This window comes from Solea senegalensis, linkage group LG2 (assembly GCF_019176455.1).
Source record: "Solea senegalensis isolate Sse05_10M linkage group LG2, IFAPA_SoseM_1, whole genome shotgun sequence".
Classification (NCBI taxonomy): Eukaryota; Metazoa; Chordata; class Actinopteri; order Pleuronectiformes; family Soleidae; genus Solea; species Solea senegalensis.
The window spans coordinates 31,781,925-31,806,161 of NC_058022.1; the positions used below are offsets into that span (position 1 = coordinate 31,781,925).

General features: G+C 42.3%; 1 protein-coding gene across 5 annotated transcripts in view; it reads left to right on the forward strand.

Moving 5' to 3' along the window:
• Positions 1–23,626: 23,626 nt before the first annotated feature.
• Positions 23,627–24,237, forward strand: part of LOC122758314 (microtubule-associated protein tau-like) — a 36,814-nt gene continuing 36,203 nt past the window's right edge. For all 5 annotated transcript variants that reach the window (XM_044012478.1, XM_044012506.1, XM_044012514.1 and 2 more), the window contains exon 1: positions 23,627–23,730. The gene's annotated coding sequence lies outside the window, so the exon portion shown is untranslated. The remainder of the gene's footprint in view (positions 23,731–24,237) is intronic.

Consider the following 24,237-nt stretch of genomic DNA (forward strand, 5'->3'; position numbering starts at 1 on the left):
TCACTGGTCTTAAAATGTTTTATTTCCAGCCCGAAAAGACTGTTGAACAGTGAGGGGAAAAAATGGCAAACATATTCTTGAGATATCGTAGACGTAAGCAAGTGAAGATTTTAATAGCTGGGCTTTTAATTAAGTTGTATCAGACTCAGCAGGGTCAGTGTTGAGAAGATGTCACTCAACCACACTTCAAATAGCCTGATTTAACAAGCAGTCGACCAGGTGTACCTAATAAATGGCCAGCAACTATGTATGTTGGATCTGTAAATGTCCAGACTTGCAGAGACTTTTCCAAACTCTTGTGTCACTTCAGTTTCCTTACTCTGGAGACACTATGGCGACACAGGAGCTGCAGAGTTCCCACGTCTGGAAACCAAAACATTCTTTCATGAAACGGAATTGACGCTCACACGGTTTTGAGCTCCAGCTTTTTGCAGTGGCGCATTCCAGCAGCTGGCTCATGTAAGCCTTCAGCCACGGACATGGAATGTAATGAAAACATCTTCCTGTGCTGATGATGGTGGAGTTCAGACTTACGCTGAAATCGTACGTGGTGGCGCTTGTGCTTGGTTTAGTAATCTGAGAGTCGTCGTGGTTCCATGTAATCCTTCGTGTTTGCTTGTCCATTTTGATTCCGGTGTCATTTTTAAGAGTATAGCAGCATCAGATATTTGAGTCCTGGTGACAGGAACATCACTGTAGGAACTTAATTTAACTGATTTCACACTTGTTGTTCGCTGAACATGTCCACTGTCCCACATTTGAACGTTTTATTTAGTTGTATTCAAATTTAAAAAGAAACTCCCAGAAAGACAAACAAACAAAATGGGGACACTTCAGTTTATGCTGTTTTTGATTTTTCAATATATTAAAAAGATTTAAAACTAATGTTTTATCAATCAAATTTCTACTCCACTGACCTAATTTGTGGTGCAGAGGTGATGATATTTACCAGGGTCTATGAATGCATCTTGTTAGCTGCTCCCATTAGCTCAACATGCTGTCAACCCTGCATTTCTTTCCCTAGCGCTCACGTGCTGCAGTTTAGGACATTTGATGAATAATACCCTGACTATTGCTGCTAGAAATGCCCATCCGTAGTCTTCAATTGTCTAAAGTATTTCCTGTGCAGGTAGCGTCACTACTAGGGATAAGTATTTTTAGCAAAAGCGCTTCTCAAATATTTGACATGACTATTCATTGAATCTTTATGAAAGCTCGAATCAGCATTAGTACTCCAATCAAACCTGTGAGACAGACTTTAACTTGCACGTCAAAGTCATCCACTCACACTCCATCAAAGCTACATCCTGCCGGCAGTTTGATGGTCGCCACTTAACCTCACACATCCATGCATATATGACCACACACAGTACATTGTGCTCATGCATAATTCACATGTGCATGCAAGTTGGTGTGGCGTCCCAGGAAAGGCTTTAATTCATTCTTCCACACAACACTATTGAGGAAAACAGGAGTAGGTGGAGGATAGTGAAGTGCTTTAGTGGAGCATGTGATGATTATATGAGGTTTCACCTAATTCTCAAGCCTCTGTCAGTAGTCATTGGAAATCTAATCATTGATGGTGTAATTGAAGTGACCTTAATGAGGACACACCAGGTTCTGTTGGCATATATGTGTCTACTTTTGCATGAGGGCTGAAGATATAACTCTTTCACTCTTTCTCATGTGAATCGTGTGTGTGTGTGTCACAGTCCAGACCAGTCCAGACCAGGAAACCCAATGCACCTCCTCACACCACACGGGAACATTAAGTATATTTCCCCTCGTCTGTTCTGGTTAGGTGCACCATCAAACATCCTGAAACCACAGAACCACTCTGAAACTTCCCTGGAAGTGAAGACGCGCCATGTCGACCGGTGGTTCTTCACGGGGAAAGGCGATTGTGTTGGAACAAATATTCAAAGCAAAACACTGATTTCTTTCTGGATGTGAGCTAAAGGTGGCGTTTGGAGTCTTCTTGCAGTTTAGTGTCAGTTAAGTAGGGGACTGGTGGCATGGTCACAGGTGTCCCAAGGAGGATGCGTCAGTCTGAGACCAGTTTGGCACCACGGGTGTCTAATGGGAGCTGGCAGAAGTGTCCTGTAGTACGTGATTAAATCTCAAATGTGAGAGGGACCTAATCTAAATTGCATACGTAAGAGGATCCAAATGGCCCACTGACCTGCATATGGTGAACACACACACACACACTTTCTCACACTGGCATCCTTGTCCTTGAGTAGGACACAGAAGAAAAAACTTAGAACAAACACAGACAAAGACAACGTTTCCAATACTGTGTTTAAAAAATATGTTTAACAGTAAGTCAACAATGGTACAAAGAGGTTAAATAAGAGCAAGACAAGTGGATTTGGCTGTTGTATATTGTACAGTAGCTGACTATATACATTAAGGCTGAATAGTTAATCGTTAAGAGCTGTTAAATTGTTTTCTGAGCTCGATATCTTGATTGCACCAGCCATTCTTTTCGTATTTTTTGAGTCTTTAATGGTACAGTATGCATCATTCTCCTAAAAAGTACAGAATAATAAAACAAATCCATATTAATCATGCACAATGAACCACTAGACGCGTGTGGTGTTGTTGTCTGCAGAGACTAGACGGTAAATTCCAGCTCCCTGCGATACAGAATGGCATCTTTTCTGGTAGCCTGTAGAGTGTGGAGTCTGACGACGTCTGCCAACAACTGGAGGTTCTGACAAACTGACCCTGGAGGTCCGTGGTGCTGAGTTTGAGATTTGAACCATACGAGCCACCACTCCGGCTAATTCAAGCTACCACGTCTGGCTCTAAGGCAGGTGAGGAGGGGCCAACTTTGCCTCAGTTGCACAATTCCCGCATACACCGCCTTTAAGCGCTTTACGTGATGCAGTGGTCCATCCCCCCGTGTGGCTCTCTGGTACAGGACAGTTGCTGTAGCCCTTCATCCACGCTGCCTGTCCTTGACGAGAAGCCACTCTCCCAAACAAGCCCTGGCAGCCAGTGTCGCATTTCATTCCTCACGGATGATGCGCCTCAACAGAGAGGACACTCATGCAGGGCATTCCTGCTCTCAGACTCCCTCACATATTGGTGTTCAATCATATTCTCTGCTGTTCTCACTTCCAAATTTGTGTCGTAACTATACCAGCGTTGTCCCATGAGGTCAGCGCAGTAACAGCGGGACGACGAGACACAGTGAATGTATGGTAGTTTGACTTATTCCTCTTTTTTGTGTTCATGGCTTTCGTTACTGAACATGAATTTCCAAGCCAAAAAAGAAAAGAAAACCCTCTGTTGTCAAGACATTTAGTCCGGTTATTTGAGGTTTCACACCCCTAATTGGCGCAAAAGAATGCGAGCAACTGGGCCGTTGACATCATAATCTTCTGGATTATATACAGTATATCGAGTTATGTGCAAAAAAAAAGCACCAAATCATCCTGTGTGTTACATTTAGGAGGGTTAAGTGGTCGAGTGTATAATCTCTTAAAAAACTAAAAGTATTTTGTATGTATTTTAGAAAGACCGCCATCTTGTGTAGCAATGTTTGTTTGCTCCCTCAGTCCGGTCTGATAGTTTTGCTTGACAGAGCCTGACAGCATATACAAATAATGTGATATCATTTCTGTTCATGAAGCTCAAATAGAGATAATTCACTAAAAGTTATGTGCTGTAGCTATGTTCATGGAAAAGGAGATTTGGCTACTCAGTGTGGTAGTTTCTCTTATTATTATTATTTGACTTGTTCATCAAAGCCTGAGCTATTTTCAAACTTAATAACAACCCTGATGATGCACCAGGAGCAGCAGTAGTTACATGTGAGGCTGCTGGTCTCATTTTCTGGACTCTGACCCAGGCCAACAGCGGGGAGAAACCGCTAATGAGCCTTAGCCTTCTCCCCGAACAGGCCAGAGACCTCCCGTTAGCTTAGCGTAGCGGCTAAACTGCGCAGTGCTGAGCCTTTATGATTTCCAGATGTTGGAGCTAAACAGTCGGATTGTTTTCTCCCTGTCTCTTTTTTGCAAACAGTGAACTGGCAGCGGTTCTAGGCTAATACAGAGGGCAAAGTGTGCTGGGGGAATGAATAAGCCTCATTGTTGAAGTTCATGTCTCGTTAAGACATACAGACTCCATATTGGGTTTCTCGAACGATTCAACTCTACTGCATCTGTGTGTGTGTGTGTGTGTGTGTTCCATCCTTAAAGGCTGGAATGTAATGTCATAGAAATACATCTCTAAGGATTCAAGTGCAAATTGCTTCTCAGGGCCCGGAGCCTCCCAAACGAAACCAGAACACGCCCTTAACCGTGTTAGTGCGTGCATGTTTTTTGGGCAGATGCTTGCGAGTGTCCGTCTCTGTGCATCTGCTTGTCAGAATGAATGGAAAACCCCCTTCGATTCATAGTCTACGCGCTCTGTAAAGCCTGTGTGAAGCGCAGAAACAGATGCATGAATGCATGGATGGGACATCATGTTCCTTTAAGTCCGCTTTTTTTTTTTTCTTTTCTTTTTTTAATTGGACTTGCAGAACCACAGCAGCTGACTGTGTGTAGTGAACCTCGTGGCCGGCGTCCAGGAAAGGGTTTTTACTGTGACCGCTACTGAGTGTGTCTGAAGGAGAGCTTATGAGCACATCCAACATCCTCTGACATGCAACAGGCATTAAAAGATGAGGACACAAACAAGACGTACGTTTACAGTGAATCTACCAAGGGAGTTGTCTGTTTACTCGGTTTATATTCTTATGAATTCATAAAAAAGGAGCATTAGGTTCATTGTTTTGTCTTACATCTCTTAATGTTCAGTAAGATGATGTACAATAAGATCACATGAGCATTTCCTGTTCCTGAAGCTACTCTCAGTAGGTTCCTCAACTCTATTTTGGTTCATCTGTATCTCTAAGCATTCAGAAAATGTACTTAAATATGGACATTTCTATGGATACAGAGGAAACTGATGTAATCGTTTCGGACAAACTATAGTCAGATGATTCTGTAATATCTCCTATTGTTCAGTGTCTCTCCTCTTACCCGGTCTGACTGTGTTGTTTTGAAGCAGCTACTGTTCCTGCTGCCCCCAGTGGGACCATCAAGGGCCCCCCTCACCACGGCAACCTCTACCATGGAAACCAGCCCCTCAAAGGAATGACCCCTTTGAGTACCAGTGTGTGGACCCTCTGTGTTGCTCTGCCTCACTGTAGTAGAAGCCCAGAAAACATTAGACGGTTAAAAGAGGGAATCGAACTCGACAAGCCGTCCTCTTCAGGCAAATTCACAGCCACCTGTAGCAATGACCAACCATCTTGGTTCACTGGCATGACAGGAGCAGCATGGTTGCACATACACAGGCGTGTACAAGCCATGAAGGTGGGGTGGGAGATTTGACCTCAAGTCACCTCACTAAATCAGGGAGCATAAATCGTGGTGGAAAACGGCGCCATTGGCTTCATTTTGGCATTTCAGCAGATGTTCGTGAATGGTGTCTGGGGAGGGAAGGTGTAGCTCTGTGCAACAGTTGCATTTGTGAAGAGGGGTTTTTTGTCTTTTGCATAGATTTGTAAGCTCTGGTGTGTAACATTTAGTCACTTTTGGTTGAATTTTAGTCTATCTATCTATCTATCTATCTATCTATCTATCTATATATCTATCTATCTATCTATATATATGTCTATCTATCTATCTATCTATCTATATATATGTCTATCTATCTATCTATCTATCTATCTGTCTATCTATCTATCTATATATATGTCTATCTATCTATCTATCTATCTATCTATATATATGTCTATCTATCTATCTATCTGTCTATCTATCTATATATATATATGTCTATCTATCTATCTATCTATCTATCTGTCTATCTGTCTATCTATCTATCTATTTATCTGACACGGTAATATATAAACGTCATTTATTCATGGTTTCACATGTCATATACCTCGACCATAATTCGTATGCGGTGCAAAATCTCTTCAAGAACAGCAAAGCTGTGGTTTGTGTTTTACTTCTTTGGCTTGGAGCGTGCAACATGTCCACATGTTACTGTTGCATGAAGGAGGCGGACCCCTGCTGCGCTCGCACTCTGCGCCGCATGAGGCTTAATGTTGTGGACTATATCTTCTTTACTTCCTTTTGTTTTTCCCCGTGCATGAGTGACAGTTAATGGGCTTACTGTTAGTCATTTCCTGTGTCGGGTAAGAAAAGCACGGAATCATGGATGGATTTATTATTATTATATATTTTTGGAAAGCAGAGGGGGGGGTTCGCCGCACAAATGCACCTAATTGTTGATACCAGCATATTTTTGTGACTGTTGCTCCAGTCCAAACACGACCGACGGTGAACTTCAAAGCTGCTTTCTCAGTGGGAACTGATGTTATCACTCTTGCTGCCTACATGTCCACATGAATGCATGCTTCTTTTTGTGTTCTTAAGGGTTTACATGCCACTCCTAAGTGCTATTTGTATACGGATACTAGAATATCACACCGCAGCAGTAAGCAGTTGGTAAGGTAAGCTGCCACTGTCTTGTTGTTGTTTGACATTTTCAGCTTCAAATGATCATTGTTATCATGTTAAATCATAACTTAAGTAATGTCTTTGTTTCTATTCTGTTACACATTTTTAGTATAGAGTAGGAATCGCTTAGTATCCATTTCTTTGACAACCCTAATATGTCTTTACATTTAATATAGAAAGAATTCTTCTTTCAGCTTGTTTTCATTCATGTTTTGAAGTTTTGTTTGCATTTGCTGTGCTGGACGACTTGGGGATGACTTCAAACAGTCGGGTGTGCTTCTAGGCTGTGCATTTTGAACTTTGGGGTCGTAGTGTATTCTTTATGTGTTATAGATTATAGCATTTTTTTTGTTAAAATCATGCATTTCTGAAGCTACCAGTTTTCTTTGTCTGATGTCAATTATTGATCCTTTCCAATCCCAAAGTGAAGTGCTTGCAGGAGAAGAGGGGGAGGTGATTTAAAGGGGGGGATGATCGTGTCTGGGAAGCAATCATACATACCATAGTGTTTATACCAGGTGGAAATACATGTGATGAAGCGCTATCCAATCGCTATCAGATCACAGAAAACACATTCTAATGCCAGGTGTAAACGGGGCCTCGGATGCTAATCCCCCTCCATCTGCTTTCTACTTCAGGGAGAGGCTACACGTGACGGATGCTAGTACTTAGTATTGAAGAAAATCCCCAAGCTCCTTGTGCCCTGAGGGTGATAGCCATTTTTCCACCCCAATTTAATATCACCCCCCATCCCCCGTTCCCCTTTCTTTCTTTCTTTCCCTCACCCTCTGTTCTTCTTCACACAGGGCAATCTTTAGAAAGAACCCAGAACGCAGTTTCCACCTCTATCCAGAGGCAATGGACCGAAGCATAATAGACTTCATTTTCTGTATGACCCCCCCTCACGCGTTCTAGTCAAAGACGACGAGTTAATCACTGCCGGTGCAGCATTGTGGGCCGTTCACTGCCGCTCGTCTCTGAGCCTGATTTACACCTAACTCCAGAATTGTTGGCGTTTGGCTCCCACCCGTTTGAGTGGGAACGCTTTTCATGCCTTTATTTACTTCTTTTTTGGGGGGAATGGCATAGCTGCACCTCAGCTGGTGTGTGTGGGACCGCCATGACATAATCAAGTGTTTTGGCAGCCACAGCTGGAAGTTCCTCTGTATTTAGGCTCCACTTATATGCCCTGTTAAGTGCAGCGTGTCATTGTGAATTTACATTTTTCAGTATTGAGATTAAAAAGCTGAAAAAAGATGACATAAAACACTGCTGCCTTTGAAAACAGCAATTTAAAACATCCTTGTTTTTCCAGCACGGATTAGATGTAAATCTATAAAACAGGAAAGTAGGATTCCCACTGGGCCTTTATCTCCACGTTCTCCCTCGCTAATTTATCACAGGTCTGCGCATTTGAAACCGAGAGACTTGGAAGGCATTTTATTGGCGGTGGCTCGTGTGTTCTCGAGCCCAGCTCTTTCCGTGTGAACCAGTTGCGATCTGAAACCACAAAGGCACAGAACTGAGCTTGGAAGACACTCTAATCTGTGTCCACATCTGAGCAATGAAAACACAGAGCCTTGGTATGGCCGTGCCTGCATCACTGTGTCTGCCATGTGACGGCGCCTGCATGTGGTCGCCGCTTGCTGTGCGTGAATTCCTGCCTCCGCGAGTGTTTGTTGTCACATGAGTTTGTGTGTGTCAGCTTGTGTCAAACCAAAGGGACACAGGCTGCATCACAACAGTCGGAGTCTGCAGATATGTTCCATCTTTTCTCAATTACGTTGAAGAACTCAATATACATCCAAAGATCCTTTGGTGTCATGATTGGATGGTTGGATGGAGAGGGAAATGTCCTCTATTTCCAAAACTTCAGGTTAAGAAATTAGTGCTCTAATGATCCTGGGAGCAGTGCTGTACACTTTGCCCCTGGTAGGGTCCCCGAGCCAAAGTGGTGCTTGGTGAAGGGTCAGACAAAGAGCGGTTCATCAGACCCCAAATGAGAAATTCAGACAACACGGACATGTGTGCCCCACTGCCCGGCCTGGGGCGTGAAACAAGGATGTGGGTCTGTGCTGTTGTGGGTGCACCACTGCTATGAGGATCCGGTGGCGTTCAAGGGCAGAGGCCTTGGCGGTCCGAGCCCCGCCTGTAGAAACTCACGCTCGGGACGTGGAACAACGTAGCATCACTGTTTTCTGATGGATTCAAAGTGGATCGAAGGCAGAGCTGTGATGACTGTGTTCATTTCTTCAGATGGTGTGATGGGCTTTGAGGCTGTGTATTTTGAACTCGAAGGTTTTCAAGTTTTCACTTTGAAGTGACAATTGCAAACAATGGCAGAGGAGTTACTCAACTTAATACTTTCTCCACCTTAATGTTGAACTTGTGGTTTAACCTCTTTAGTTTGATTGACCATTTCCTCTTGTCACGTTCTATGATCCATTAGCATGTAGCTCTTGCTAAAATGATTGAATGATTTATTCTGTGTTTTTATCGTTTATTAAGCAGCCATTCACTACAGTATAGTTCCAACCAAAGTAAAGACAAATAAAGGATTTGTTCCATTCATGTTACCGGGTGTAATAATGAAACACTTTTAATGTCACCCCACCACATCTTCTCTCTGCCTGTAATAAGTGCCACCATTACAGTAGCCATGGCGACTCATCCCAGTGTCATGGAAACACAATGTGGCTGCAGTCACCCCAGACTAATTATAATATTGATGACAATGATAATCATATTCTTTATACTTGCAGAGTTCTCTTCAATCCCAGTGTACAAAGGGCTTGGTGAGGCAGCAACTGTGCATGCAGGACATGAAATAATCCAAATTAAAAGACAGTGTAGGTATAAATATCCTGAAGGCAGTTCAAAGAAATCCAAATAAAATCAGGAATGACTCAAGGGACGAAATTCACGAATCATCTGGGCCTTGACACACATGGTGACTTTTTCATCAATAATATAGTATTCAGGGGTCAGGTACATATATTAACCTATACATGAATTGAACATTTCTTTGTTTTATTTGCTCAAAAACTAAGCCAATGCTTCTGCGGTTGAGCTGCAGCTTTAAGCAACATGGGAATCAGCATGCAGCATAACACGGTTCCAGGTCCTCGAACCTCTGCTTTATTCACCAGGTTCTCCCTGAGGAGATCGACTGGTAAGGTCTTAAATTCAGTTTCTAAAGCTAAAATCATTCGAATGTGTCTGTTTGGAGTCAATCGGGTGAGAAAGCGGCTGCGATGATCCAGATGTGATGAGATGAAGACGCATCGGATGCTCTTCCGCCGCGTTATGGCCCCAGCTGTGCAGTAAAAACGTTAACAATGTTGACTTAAATCACTGGCCTTTATGATCGTCTTTAGTGGTCGATTAGCTCAATCTCGAGTGTCCCTGTGTGACATTTGACTCCACATGAGAGCCCTGACTCGTAATAATAATAGATGTCGTGTTTTTTATTGTTGGGACATGGCGTGAACATACATTAATCGGTGAGACGTGTCCTTCTTGAGCCGCAGTTGTATGGTTGCGACTAATGAAGAGCGAGCTCACCCGTGAATCTCTGAAATGCAGGAAGTCGTTAACGCGGAAACCCCGCCGCGTCAGCACAGTAAACCCGGCGCGCTGCTCTGTGTCCTTTAACAACGGCAGCTCGTCTTGTCTTAATGGAGACTGTTGAGTGAATCCCAGGCGACACACTGACAGACCCCTCCCCTCTCCACCCCTCCCTTAAGGGCCTGCTCATATATTACCGCCTCTCTCTTACCACAGTATTGCTGTATCACTTTCACTAATAGCCAGCTTACAGCAGCTCAAGGTGAAAGAACCTCTTCCTGGAGGCTGCACGTGAGCGCGTCAGTGTTTGTCTGTTGCTGCTGTTTCTCTTTGTGCTGACTGAACAGCCTATAACATTATCACTCAAACACGGGCTGTCAAAAGCTGTTCCTTTCAGTGCTTTATTGCCTGCAGCACCGCGGTTTCCTCTCCTCTTTAACCCTTGAACACCGAGCGCACCACACACGGCACGTTTGCGCGAGCGCACTTTGCAGTACGTTAATTAAGCAACAGTTTGTGCTATCGGAAAAATGAGAAGTTGCATGTCAAAGCCAACGTGTGGTTATTACAGTCATTTCACTGAATCACTGTTGCAGAAAGCCGGCAAATCATGGTCTTTATGACCAGTTTTTTGCATTTTTTGGCCTGTTTTTACCCTGACATAAAACAAAAACTCAACCATATACATTATTATACTGATCAAATTTCAAATTTAACACGCAAAATCTGGTGTTCCTGTACACCTACAGTGAAAGTTATGAAGCTATTTTGGAAAAATGGACAAAAGCACATTTTCTGGCCCTTTTATGGTTAAAATAAGCAAAAAAGAAGTCGTCCAGGCGGACTTTTTTGGGGGTTAGGTGTCAAAGGGTTAGAGGACCATTCTGTTGTTGTTGTTTAAAGCGGAACCATGCAGGGTTTTTACCCTAATTTAACAGCTCCGGAGTCATTGTGATTGTTAAATGGCTTGTCGCAGGGAGATTGGGGCCTGTCTCCACTCCCCCTAGCATCTGTTAGCGGAAAACCAGCCTTGCAAGATCAGGGCCACCGATCCAGAGTCCTCAAAATTGGGAGGTTTAGCAAAGTGTTTTTGGGTCTGGACAGGAACACAAATTGCATGGCACTACATTCGCCCTAGCCAGGTGTCGGCTATAAGAACAAGGCAGCATTATTTTACATGTTAGACGACAAAGTTTTGTAAAAGCTGGACTGTATGAGAGAGAGAGAGAGAGAGAGAGAGCAGTGATCAGCTGTTCTTCATCCATGTGTCCTCCAGATGATTTTGATGGAAAGGTTTAACAGGAAAAATACAGAGAAAAACTAAGATATTGGCAGGGAACAGAAAGAGAGAGAGACACTCAGTTATCAGCTGCACCTCTGTGCCTCCTCCAGCTGATTTTGACAGAAAATCATTACCAATTTTTTATTTCAAATTTTTGGCCCGTCCCACACTTCAACATATAATTCAAGCCGCACCGCTTCATGGTTTTAAATGTAAATTTCACACCATATTCGTTCTTTACAGAGCTTAAATTTAAAGCTGTAAAATAGTTAATCACTGAGTCTCATATTCAGGTTATTGAATATTTAAGTGTTTGGGATTGTAGATGCTTTTTTCTCTTTTTAGGTTGCTTTGCATCATAGGCAGTTGTTGCCAATCTCTTAAATTGAGACTGTTTAGTCAAAGTATCACATCATGTGGGCAGATTACATTATACTGACAGGTTATTATGGAATTCTTGATCAAAAAAAGCCTGAAATGTTGCATTAAGAGATGATGCTGCACATTGTAGCCCCCACAAGATGTTATTTTCTCCCTTTTGTCACAGTTTTTTTGCTCCGTTGTATGATTCTAAACCTTTTGCAAGAACACGTTGTCCCGATAATGTCCACGGAGTCTGACCTGATATTTATTTAGCTCGGCCTTTATTTTCCTTCCTTCAGAACACAGTGAAACGACACCGTGGTCAGAAATGGCTTTGCTTTCAGTTTCAGTAGCTCTGCGTCACAGTTTTGTCTGACCTAAATGTTATTTTAAAAAGAAACGTACTGTAAATGCACTCATTACATTAAAAATATCAAGTATGTAGTTTATTTATTTGGCTTTTTAAAGATAAATTGCCTATAAATGTGGTCACATTCTGCTATAACACAAAGAAATGAAAGAAGTGCCTTTTTTTCAATAGAAATTCGTCGATTCCATGTGTTTTGTAATCAATATATGATAATATTTCATTTATTATAATGTATTTCACAAAGTTATACAACATGACACGTATCTTGTCTCGTCTCATGCACAAAACCTCTTGTTTTATCTTGAACTCGAGTTTAACAGCAGCAAAAAAAAAAAGAAAACCACGTGAAAACATAGCACACTGTTTTTCATGTATCATGTGGGTGGTGCTTGTGGTTTTCCCCCCAAACACCACATCTGCTCCCGAGTGTTGCACCATGACTCACTTTCTTTATTTTGGTAAGTGAAGGAGGAGCAGGAAAAAAAGTGCTGGCGTGCTTGTTTTCAAATGCTTCACTGACAGGTCGGTTTCTCATGCGCGGCCTGAATGACAGAACCGCTCCATTAGACCTGACAGCTGTGTGTGTCTGCATTTGTTTGTCAGTGCACCGGTGTTTACACTTGGCACAACCCAGTGACCGGCCGCTTTCAGGACGTACTGTGCGTGGGCCGATGCTGTGGCGCCCATTTTGTGTCGTTTACGTTATGAAAACACACGCGAGACGTTCCTTGTGTTTGTGCTTGGATGTGAAGTTGGGACATCCTTCTCCGGAGCAGCTGAGCTCCCTCCACCCTGTCTGCCTCTGATGACTTCCAGAAACTTCCGCTCCTCACTCTCAGTCTCAGTGACACGTGTGTCCCGCCTGTTCCAAGCTTTAAGTGGACTCTTTATTGATGTAGCCGTTGTTTGACAACACATCTTCAACTGGGTTACACTAGAATGTTAAAGGCCACATAGACCGGAAGCTCCAATTAACGCTGCGTTTGTGTGTGTATCTGCGTCATTACCTCGTTTATGAAACCTTAAAGTTTCAGAACAAACAGTTCAGCAACTGCTGAGAAAATAGTGTTGTATTGTTTTCCTGGGCTCTGCGAAGCGGATCGGCACTTCCTTAATTTGATGTCGTCATCAGAAATCCACTCCTCTCACCACCGTAGCGCCTCCTGGTGCGGGCACTAGTCCGAGCACATCCGGTTGCGTACATTCAACCGCAGAAGAAGAAGAAGAACTACTCTCGCTGTAGCTGCTGAGATGCAGAGCATCCACCGTGCCAGAGGGGGAGCTGTGTATCTGAAAGCTGGCCTATCTATTACGTCACTTCCAGGTACCTGGCCAATCACAGGACAGTGGGAAAGCTCTCGTTGGCTGGCCAATCACAACACAGTCCACGTTCTAGGGGTGTGGTTTTGGTCTGAAACAGTGCGGCTGACGAGAGCGTCAGTGAGGAGATATTTTGATCGGCTCGTTTGCAGCGATTAGGAGGTTTTTAACCATGAAAACAAGTTAATATATGTAAGTAGACCTCCATAACTAACATATATGTGTGAAACAAGCATTCTATGTCACCTTTAAATACTTTGCTTTTCTGTAAGCGGGACATAATTGAGGGGTTTATTTTCGTAAAAAGGAGATGACATTCTGTCATACATTACGATGGTACACCAAAGATAGAAATCTGAGGTGCCGGCTCAGGAGTCTGATCCAGTGTGGGAACACCTGTGTTGCCCATGCATGGATTGATATGTCACGGATGTGCCGAAAACTCTACAGCGCTCAGTTACATGTTACAGTTGTTGTTGTTTTATCATATTGTTCGCGCTTTCAATTTATAAAATAAATTATACTAAGTGCTGTCCCCGTCCCCGACGGCCCCTTCATTTGCAAAAGTATATCCAAAAACAACATCTGACCTGACATTTGGCTGCGATTGCCAGTCTCCAGCTTTGCTGTGCTGGAGCGTCAGGACTCACACGCACACACACGCAAGCGTCTGACCACCGGTGCCCAGACCTGAGTTGTCCCCTGCGTAGGTGTTAATTCAGAGCAGATGGCGTGGAGACAGGAAAGGCTTAGAAAACTTGGACATCGCTGCCGCAAATTACCAGCGTTTACGTTTCCTCGCCGTTCACCTGCCCTTTCCGTGAACCACTGAAAGGCTCCAAGGAACTATATGTCTCACTGTTTTAGCCTCTTTGTGCCGTTTGTGTGTGGGTGTGCGAGCAGCATCTGTGATTGTTATTATTTTGGACTCTCGCTGGTATTTGGTTTGTTTTTGCTGCATTCAGACGCCCTGCAGGTACACACAAGGATCACATGGACAACATAAGACTTAAAGCCTTTAAATTTGGGATTCTTCTTTTTTTATCCGTTCTCATGTAAACATCCATAAGTCTTGGGAAATGGAAGGAGCTCGTAATAGCCGATCGAACACATTTGATGGTGTAAATCGATTTAAATAACAACAGTAAACATGCACCAACTTACAATGTGAATTAAAGCTGATCAATTAATCGACAAATCTATTATTAATCGATTAGTAAATTAATCAACAACTATTTTGATAACTGATTAATTGGTTCAAAGCTTTTTTCATGATTAAAACAAGATTTCCGATTGTTTAAGATTCTTAAATCTGATTATTTTCTTCATTTCTTTGCTCTGGATAATGTCAACATTTTTTAAGGTTTTCTGATATTCTATAGACCATACGATGAATCGATGAATCGAGAAAATAATTCGACAGATTAATCGATTATGAAAATAATCGTTAGTTGCAGCTCTAATGTGAATACCTGATTAAAAATAGCTTAATTAGGAAAATGTCAAGCTTTTTTATCACGCATAAGCTAATGCAATATTTAGAATATAATAGAATAAAATCATTAAATCATTAAAGGGAGTGTACATAAAGTAATTAAGGCAAAAAAAACATGCAGTTAAAGTGATAAGAGTCACAAAAACAAGAGACAATTATAAAAAAGAAAATCACTGGATTTAATATTTGCAATTATTTTGCATGGACTTATGGACTTATTTTAGAATAAATTAAAACCCTTTTAATCAAAGACTGTATCGATACTAATACAATGTAATATAATATATATAATAAAATAAAAACTTTACTAGACTAGAAATGTATTTATATATTCAAGAGTGAGCTGTAGGACTTGCGTGACTTGTTGTTCAGTACCTGGATGACTGAGAACCTGAAGCACTGAAGCTCTCTCTCTCTCTGCTGGTCGGCACAGAGACGACAGTGTCGCCACTGTGTAAAAAGCATGCTGGGATTTTTCTTTTCCATAGAGTAATACGGGTTCCTGCACAGAAGCCCGTGTTTGAGCTCGGCCCAGGGTGTGGGGACAACTTCAAAGCTGCACGGCTACACCCTGTGGTTAGTGTAAAACCAGGCACACACACACACACACACACACACACACACACACACAGCCTGGCAGACTGTAAATCCAAAGTTTATATACAGTGCTCGATATTGTAAGATGGGCACAGGCGCTCAGACATTTATTTAAGTCCATAAAAACAGCTGGTTGCGTTCTCACTCTTGAATTCCCCATTAGTCTGAGCATCAGTCCAACGTCCCACCACCACCACCACCACCTCCTCCTCCTCCTCCTCCTCCTCCTCCTACATACACACACACGCGACTTCCTGTCTCTTTTCAAATCACGTGTCTGTTCTTAAACAGGCCCCTCAGAGGCATATTTCACATTTGAGGAATTTCCTGTGTTCTGCTTATATCAGAGAGGGATATCAGTCCAAGAGTAGCAGACACACACGCACTGTACACACACTGTACACACACTGTACACACACTGTACACACACACAAGCACAGGCAGTGGAAGTGCCTGCACACTGTAAACATGCATGTGTTAGTGATTGATGAGGTGATGTAAAGGGAGGAAGGAGGACTTTAATATTGTGGTCGACCACAACAGGGTTTTTTTTGGGGCCACCGACTATTACTTAGTTAATGAGGCCAATAACCGATATCTAGAGGCGACATTTATGCACCTACAGTAAAAACGAAAACGATCAATATTTTAAAATTTGAACCCTCAGTGCTCACGCTGCATGGACCTGTTACCCTTGGTAAATTGGTGTGGGAATAATACACAACTCCTTATATGGACATCCTGGGGGGGGTGTTTATAGGTCACATATTCAGGCTTTTTTTTAGTCTTCTTATGTGTTGTTGAGTCAAAGTTATGATTCATTTCATAGAGCATTTTTAGTTCAGTAATCGTGCAGAAGTCACGTTTTTCTTTCCTATTTGTTCATAAAAACGAGCCAAAGTGAAATTTAAACCGTGACGTATTTCCAAATATCACAAATTCAATCCGATTTTAAGCATTTTGAGTACTAGGTTGTGCTGAAAAAAGGATATAAGACACTCTATATAGTACATTCTTATGCTGTCTGTATATACTGTACGTTTTAACATAGTAATGGAAAAAAGCAGCCAAAATGCTCTGTGTTCTAAGGGTTAAATAGAAAAGGAAATCATGACTTAACTATCCTCCAATTCTGGAACTGCCCTCTAACTATTGAGTTAAGTGCAGGAAAAATCAGCACAGTGTGGAAGTTTGATAACAGATTCAAATTAAAGGTAAGAACACTTTGTACTTTCCTTAATAACGTTGTGAGGGATGCGTCATACCACTTTTTCGTGTCCGATACCGACATCACAAACGCGAGTATCGACCCATACCGATATCAGGCCGATACTTTTAAAATATGTAGCTGTTAACCACAGATTTGTGCTATAGCCATGTCAGGCTCTTTCAAATATATAGTTCCTCAACTGTGTAACAGTTTAATCCAGTTGTGGTCCAGTTGGGCTGCTTTTTCAGAATATTTGTTGAAATGAGGTCTTAACAGCTTATTATTTATAGTATTGGTAGATCAGTTATTAGTATCAGACACTGCCTACTACGATTTCTATGAATGGCTCTCCACTCATTGAGGTGCTGCAGCACTCGAATGAACAGGAAACAAAAACTGCACTCTGACAAACCGCTGAGTTTTATTTGAATGCACTTTAGTGCTTTGATCCAGCTGCATTCACAGCGTCGACTGTTTCCTCGTCTCTGACACGTTTTAATGGAGCCAAGTTCATCTGGTGCTGTGATTCCGCCGCGACTGTAAGTAAAGTGAAACCAAGTCATTTCTAAATGTCAGTCTGGTCCCGTTAAGTGCTCCCGGGGAAAAATAAACCGAGCACATGAAATTCCCATCGTCGCTGATTGAGCGGCGATGATGGAAATGGGAAAAGTTGCTGCAGTGACGACATGACTCATGTCAACATCTACTTAACCAGGCTTTCATATCACTTCAAATTCCAGTAAACCCTCCATTTACGCGGGTTTATTGTCAGAGACTGCATCTATAATCAATAAATATGTCTATATGAGTTTATAATTGCTTTAAAATAAAAATTACAAGTACGTAAATGTTCATATTTTACATATAGTGCGTAAATGTCAGGGTCGACCCACAGCAAGTCCAGGGGAATAAAGGAAAGCAGCGAGTGAAGAGAATGATGGTCGCTAATTAAACCAAATGACATGAAGAGGGAAAATATGACGCAGACATTAAATTTGTCAGCCCCATCATAATTGTGCTGCTTCTCGGGAGTATGGCAGGATCAGCAGGTCGGGCAATAACGTGAGTGCATGCCCTGCACCAGGAACAAAGCTGGCTTTGTCTGATCATGTGTCTGATCTTACTGCCCACCTTTTGACCTCTGACCCCTAGCGTCCTGAAACGGCACCTGATCCAGCAGCAACGTGAACACAAAACACGGACACGGAGTCAGCGATGAATTAAAATGTACAGTTTATTTGTGGAATCAAATATCCGCGACTAGAAAAACATAATCTGGACAATCAAAGCTTCTTCAGAGCCAACGGATGAATGAATATGTCTTAATGAAATAAACAGCTTCATCAGATAAGCAAATAACCTTTACTGATTAAATTATACAAATTATATATTGTTGTCTTTGCTGTAGGGATGAGCTGCTGACGCCCAGAAGACTGACGGGCAGATCAGCAAGGATTTGTGTAATAAGATTTCCGTGCGCTCCGATCTAATTTACTCCTCTTTGACGCAAGGACAAACAAAGAGAGTGCAGTGTTTTCTTCTACTTTGAGGCCAAAATTAGGTACTCTTTTGGAAAATGTGATGAGATTGTTGTTATAATTGTGGTCATCCAATCTTCGGGCATTAACGTGCATCTACTGTACCAACACCAGTAATTATTGACTCATTGTGAGGCCCTGACAGGCTAATATTACGCTAAACATTAGCGTAATGCAACGTTAAGCCTCAGTGAACTGCATTGTGGGTCCATTGCAATCAAATAACGTAATGGAAATATTCCAGCTAGCTTCCAGCGGGTGCTAGCCAGACAAATCACATTTAGCTTAAATGGACATTTCGCTCAAACGGACGTCTCTGACGAGGTTGTTTTTCGCGTTACCAATTTTATTGTCAGACAAAATGCTCCTATCAGTCGTGAATATTCCCTCACTTTAGCATTAGCAACTCTTGCTATGTATTCAGCCAGGTCAGGCCGACTCGCTATTCTGTATTTACTTTTTCAAGTCAGGCTCTTTAAAAATTGTAAAAAAAAATTATAAAAAAAATTGCCTTGTTTGTGAACAGATGCCAAAAAATTGTAAAATCATTGTGATTTTAATAGATTTTTTTTTCGAGTGGAAATCATTCAATCATATTGTGAAAAATAAGTAATTGTAGTATGATTTTGTTTATTTATGCAAATTTAATGATGTGTAACCACTAATCTTTGGTGGGGTTTTTTTGTCACAGAGCTTCGACCATAATCTTAAATCAATATGTGCACTCGGGTCACAAGCACAGCACTTCATTTTATGTGGCGGCACAGTAAAACAGGGTTGGCACCGTGGCGACGTCGTAACGGCACCTGTGCTCAGCGATGCACCTGTAATAAATACCCCCAACGCAGTGAAACCTGTGCTTGTGCTAATGCTGAATTTTAAAAAGGCCTGAGTCATTCTTTTTATTAGGGAAACAAAACTGTCTGAGGAGGTAGTTTTATGGATAAGATGATACAAGCATAGCACAGCAGCCATTTTTAAATGATTTTTAAGCATCAAATAAATGATGGCTCTCTGCAAACCTTCAAAGTTGGGTGGAGCTAACAGGTGGGTCCACAGATTTGTTCCTAACTTTACCACCCATGGCTTGCAACCTGAAATTCTTCCACACATTGCTTTTCAGATTCTTTGTCGTGATTCTACTGGTCTGCACGGCAATTACTTCAGACAGTCTGGTGTCCTTTTAGGCTGTATATTTTGAACCCACACAGGCTTTTAAAGTTCAAGTTTGAAAATGACCTCCTAAATTTGAACGGGTATTTGAATTTACCCGTAAAAAGAGTGACCGCCCTCCTCAGCCAACATTGATTTGATTATTAAGACCTGTGCTATTTCTTACTGTGACCTTTCAATAATGTCAGAGCTGTTTGTTTACCTGACATCCTTCACACTGCACTGATTGCATTAGATTACCGAAACTAATCCAGGCCTGTGTGTATGTTTCCAAAACAGCAGATGTAGGTGTCTCATTGGACACGAGTGACAAAGAGGATGATTGTACAGGTGTCTCTCGGGCCTAATCCCTGTCGCTGGGATTGAATGAGTGTGCTTTGAGTGACATTTTCAATTCTTGACTTGCAAGTTGTCTCTCCTAAACAACATATCAATCTGTTCCAGATGTAAAAATTCCCTCCTCAGCTATGAAATCCCTCATGCAAATCTGGATGAAGAGGGTTTTGCAGATTGCATTAAGGCTGTGGTTCAGACAGCCATTGGGCTAATCCTGATCATAGTGAGTGTCCCAGTCTCACTGCTGGGGGAGTCCATCAACAACTGGCTTCACACCCCCACCTCCAGCACAGCAATGGGATTGACCTACCTTTTAATTTGAGATTATATGCAAGGTTTTATTGTGACCCATGAGAATTTATCCTGCAATAACCTTATACACTGAATAAAGGGGGATCAATCTGATACTTGGCAGATATGAGTACTCCTTTCAGTTGGAGGTCAGTGTGTTTATAATAGTGGATTTCAAAGGGTTGACATCAGTTAAAAGGATGAGCACGGAGGTTGAAAAATGAACTCTGATGGATGCTGGGTGCTCAGACATGTTCAGAACAGTGTAAAATATCTTAGAAAGGCTCTGACTGACTTTGGATGATGGCTGAATTTGGACATGAATAACATTCATTTGCTCTAAGCCATCTGCTGACAAAACCAAGTCATTACAATGACATTAGTGTTTTGTGTATACTTTTTGAACCGAATTGGATACATCTACTTTCCTTGATGTCAGTAAATACTGTATATAATGCACCTAATATTACAATGGTCGCAAGGGAAAGTGGAAATAATACAGTAGGCAGTTAGGACAGTGAATGTACTTTTGTGGGAAACACTTTTATGAATTTTGTTCAGAGTATACGTAAAATAACAAAGTTTGTTGACTCGTTTTCCATCACTCTGTATACGTCATCCGGGTCATTGGTTTAAACGGTTGTAGGTCTGTTCAACTGCATACAGAGGTATTTGTCTGTGACTACACCCTTTCCAGTCTCATACTCAATCTAAAATAAAATTGAGACACAGTTTTAGCATCAGCAACCCAAGGATGCATCTACAAACATGGTCTCTTACTGTTTTATAGGCCATCATCTCCATCCTTCCAACGTCATCACGTCTGTCGTGATGATTGGACGGATACCCCTGTGTACCAGTCCCAGCACAAATGTATGGCTCTGTAACTGCCCAGTCTGATGCAGAGACCATTGTGTAGTGCGTCCTCAGCATGAGACATTCCTAAATGACACTGTGACTCTTGCACTCTTGTTGAGCCCATTTTCCCCTACTTAGCGAGGGTTTGTCTCCGTCTTAACTGTCCATATGTCCTGCTAAAAAACAGTGGGCCAAAAAGCTAATCTGGCTACAGTGAGCTCCGCCTGCCACTGTGTCTGCCGACAGTTACAGTAGCTTGTGGCAGATTGGTGTCAGCGCAACAAGCTTTGTGTCAGCAGAGGATGACGTGAGATTAGCCGCCATGCTCGCCGGCTCTGCAGCTCCTGGTGCAAGCCTCCACCTCTAATCAGTGCTGGTAAAAGGCCTCCCTGAAGACAGCTGGCATTGACAGGATTGTCTGCACCTCTCTGAGCTTTGATTCGCGCCACAAGTCCCTCTCTCCTCCTGCCCTCCTCCCCTCTCTCTCTGTTCTTCCCGGTGGTTTGTCAAGAACATCAAACCCTCTCTGCAAATGTGAAAAGTGGGATTATTCCCCTCCACTGCCATTTCCAGTGTCTTGTTCGCCTCCTTTAAACCTTAAACAGCCTTTCAAGGATGACAGGATGATTACAGTCTTGCGCCAGTGTCTCTCTCTAGCTCTCTGAAACGCGACATGCTAATGATGGGACTGTGGAGGGGATGTGATGTGGGATGGAAGGAGCAGTGCTGGCTTCCTCTTCTTCCCTCACTTCCTCTAATCTTTTAAAGTGGTTTGGGAACTGTTCGACTTACTGCTTCATGATTCAGCCCAACTACATCGTCAGCGGTCGCTCCGAGGTCTGGCGATAGTGTTCGGGAGTGTCTCTGGACATCAGACTTGTCATATTGGTTTGATACAGTGGCGTCATTAACTATTTTTTTTATTTCTCCATTCTAATGTCATGCCTGGCTCTGGTAATGATTTATTGCGGGGAACTTGATCTGATTTTAGTCACAAATAAGTCAGTGCTCAACATGATTATACCCCTGATATTAATGAATTTGCTTAAACCTTTGATAATAACCTATTTTTCATCATCCAGTGTTGTTGTTTTATTTGAATAAATGATATATTGCACCTGTTTGCACCATAGAAGTCCCCTGATGCCCTGGTTAAGGCAGATTAGTATTGATGAACATGCCAACCAGGATTTAGAATGCAGTTGACTTGATTTTATTGCCCCAAAAGACGTGATGGGAGGATGCACAGAATCTATGAGCATTTAAATTGTCAGAACTTAAACCTACACTTCAGCAACTATTTTGGCACTTGTGCTAGTGAAGCAACTTCCGTAGAAATAATGGGAGGGCATGTTTGCAGTCTGGTATCCTGTTCCTAAAATACAGCCTGTACTCTCCAAAAAGATGCTAATGAGCAAAAAGATGCTTATCATGAGGTAACAAAAGCCACACAGTTGAGTTGGTCAACCATGGAAATGTGTATCAGTGACAAAATTGAACTTCTTTTAAATGATGAACGCTATTGAAATGTCTGCTAGAGCTGCGGGATATGCTAAAGATGTTTTATTATTGTTCACTATTTTGATAGATGTTGCCAGAAAACTGTCAACGCTGACAGTTTTTCTTTATTTTCCATTGAGAGGAGATGCTTTACATTTTTCTTGATAAATTCAGTGACAAATTTAGTGAGTAAATTCCTTTTCATGCTTAGTATATACACACTAAACCATTCATTTGATTGTGTTTGTTCATGCGTGAGGTCATGTAACATGTCCCATAACTGCATACTTAGGGACATATTGATGTTGGTCTGCAGGGATTGTTGGACACTGATGATTTAACGAATAAACAAGAGAGACCTTTGTGCATTCCAACCCCGATCACAGTGGCTTTATGAGTTTTTTTTAATTAAATGATGAACCTTATGCCCTTTAATGCATTTTTCATTCACCCTATTGCCTTGTAATTTCTTCATGACATCTCTCCTAGTGCTAGTGATGGATGGCTTCTGAGTCTGAGGCCTTTGTTAGCCCCCAGCTCCACTGTATAAACATGTCATTTCATGTGGTATGTGGTCGAGCTAATGAGCAGGGAATCAGGATTTTAGTGCTACTGCTACTGCTTTTCTGGCCTCAGCCACTCTCCCTTTCTCCCCCACCCCGAGTGTCTCTCCGTCACCTCTTTTCCTGCCTCTCTCTTTGCCTTTGTTTCCCTGCTGCTGCTGCAGTGGGTCCAGCCTGCAAATGAGCACCGGTGCAGAGTAATTATTCAGCACAGGGTGAGCCCTACGGTGTACAGGCACATGATGCCAAAATACCTTTGAGGTACCGTTGGATGAAATGAAGACAAAGGAGGATGAAATGAGCTTGTGGAAATATCCGGGGATGGATAACTGTCTTTTATCTCCTCTCAAGCCAATTCCCAGAGGAGGTTTGGACCGGCGTCGTATCTCTTTCAAACATGAATTAATGCAACACACAACACATTTCTTGGGCTCAGACTCGGTGAAACCCTCCCACCTCTCCATCTCTCCACTCCCCCCCCCTCCTCTCCCCAATGCAGCGCAGACACTGGCTGGATCGCAGTGTGTGTAGTGGGGTAGACCTATGTGAGACAGCATCCCCGCTGCCTCGATGACTCCTTTTTTTTCTCTTTTTCCCCGTCTCTCATCTTTTTTCTCCTCTTTTGCACAGAAGCCTCCCTGCCTCCCCCAACACCACCACCACCACCACCACCACCACCACCACACTGTCATTTTATGCCCTCTTCGCAGACAAAAACTGGAATAACTGCCTCAATCCACAAGGTAAGATGCTACCTTTTTTTGTCGCTTACATGCAAACCTGTGCAGGAATCCTTTAAAACAGTTGCTTGAATAAAATCAGTGCGTCAGCATTTAAAGCAGCAGCCCATACTCAGTGATGTAATAGCCAGAAAGAGGGAAGTGTGAGTATTTCTGTTTTGTTTTTGTTTGTTATTTGCAGATCCGGCCGATTGATTTGGGCCAATATTTGCCATAAGGTATATTACATGATCATTGTGTCTCAGAAACTTGATAAATGCAGTTTGAAGTTCTGCTTTTTGATGACCGGATTCATGTGTTTAACATTTAGTGGATAGATCGATGGATCACGGCATCATATATCATCCGTCATCTGATCAGTATCGGTATCTATCGGCCATAGAACACCATAGACCTCTAGTTGACAGAAGCTTGCGCCTTTGTTCCCAGTGTCGGTTCCTAATTTACAATCCGTTTCTCCCCTCTGTGTTCGCAGAGATTACATCTGCTTCAATAGTATCGCGATACAGC